The sequence below is a fragment of the Lissotriton vulgaris genome, unplaced genomic scaffold, assembly GCF_964263255.1.
Source record: "Lissotriton vulgaris unplaced genomic scaffold, aLisVul1.2 SCAFFOLD_1742, whole genome shotgun sequence".
NCBI classification, from domain to species: domain Eukaryota; kingdom Metazoa; phylum Chordata; class Amphibia; order Caudata; family Salamandridae; genus Lissotriton; species Lissotriton vulgaris.
Genome location: NW_028249354.1, coordinates 1 through 2135, shown reverse-complemented (window position 1 = coordinate 2135; position 2135 = coordinate 1).

The following is a 2135-nucleotide window of genomic DNA, read 5'->3' as shown; positions in this document are numbered from 1 at the left end:
CCTCAACCACTCACCCTCAACCACTCACCCTCAACAACTCACCCTCAACCACTCACCCTCAACCACTCACCCTCAACCACTCACCCTCAACCACTCACCCTCAACCACTCACCCTCAACCACTCACCCTCAACCACTCACCCTCACTCACCCTCAACCCTCACTCACCCTCAACCCCTCACCCTCACTCACCCTCAACCCCTCACCCTCACTCACCCTCAACCCCTCACCCTCACTCACCCTCAACCCCTCACCCTCAACCCCTCACTCACCCTCAACTCACCCTCACTCACCCTCACCCCCTCACCCTCAACCCCTCACCCTCAACCCCTCACCCTCACTCACCCTCACTCACCCTCACTCACCCTCAACCCCTCACCCTCACCCTCATTCACCCTCAACCCCTCACCCTCAACCCCTCACCCTCAACCCCTCACCCTCAACCACTCACCCTCACTCACCCTCAACCCCTCACCCTCACTCACCCTCAACCCCTCACCCTCACTCACCCTCACTCACCCTCAACCCCCTCACCCTCACCCTCACCTCACCTCAACCCCTCACCCTCACTCACCCTCAACCCCTCACCCTCCACCACACCCTCACCTCACTCACCCTCAACCACTCACCCTCAACCACTCACCCTCAACCACTCACCCTCAACCACTCACCCTCAACCACTCACCCTCAACCACTCACCCTCAACCCCTCACCCTCAACCAAACCATTCACACCTCAACCAAACCACTCACCCTCAACCACTCACCCTCAACCAAACCCACTCACCCTCAACCACTCCACCCTCAACCAAACCACTCACCCTCAACCACTCACCCCTCAACCCACTCACCCTCAACCACTCACCCTCAACCAAACCACTCACCTCACCAACCACTCACCCTCAACCACTCACCCTCACCACTCACCCCTCAACCAAACCACTCACCCTCAACCCTCACCCTCAACCACACTCACCCTCAACCACTCACCCTCAACCACTCACCCTCAACCACTCACCCTCAACCACTCACCCTCAACCACTCACCCTCAACCACTCACCCTCAACCACTCACCCTCACACACCCTCACTCACCCTCACTCACCCTCACTCACCCTCACCACTCACCCTCAACCACTCACCCTCAACCACTCACCCTCAACCACTCACCCTCAACCACTCACCCTCAACCACTCACCCTCAACCACTCCACCCTCAACCACTCACCCTCAACCACTCACCCTCACCTCACCCCTCACTCACCCTCACTCACCCTCAACCACTCACACCTCAACCACTCACCCTCCAACCACTCACCCTCAACCACTCACCCTCAACCACTCACCCTCAACCACTCACCCTCACCCCAACCACTCACCCTCAACCACTCACCCCTCAACCAAACCACACCACTCACCCTCAACCAAACCACTCACCCTCAACCACTCACCCTCAACCACTCACCCTCAACCAAACCACTCACCCTCAACCAAACCACTCACCCTCAACCAAACCTCACCTCAACCACTCACCCTCAACCACCTCACCACCACTCACCTCACCCACTCACCCTCAACCAAACCACTCACCCTCAACCACTCACCCTCAACCAAACCACTCACCCTCAACCACTCACCCTCAACCACTCACCCTCAACCACTCACCCTCAACCACTCACCCTCAACCACTCACCCTCAACCACTCACCCTCACTCACCCTCACTCACCCTCACTCACCCTCAACCACTCACCCTCAACCACTCACTCACCCTCACTCACCCTCACTCACCCTCACTCACCTCACTCACCCTCCTCACCCTCACCCACTCACCCTCACTCACCCTCACCCACTCACCCTCACTCACCCTCACCCACTCACCCTCACTCACCCTCACTCACCCTCACCCACTCACCCTCACTCACCCTCACCCCACTCACCCTCACTCACCCTCACCCACTCACCCTCTCAACCACTCACCCTCAACCACTCACCCTCAACCACTCACCCTCACTCACCCTCAACCCCTCACCCTCACTCACCCTCAACCCCTCACCCTCACTCACCCTCAACCCCTCACCCTCACTCACCCTCAACCCCTCACCTCACCTCACTCACCTCAACCCCTCACCCTCACACAG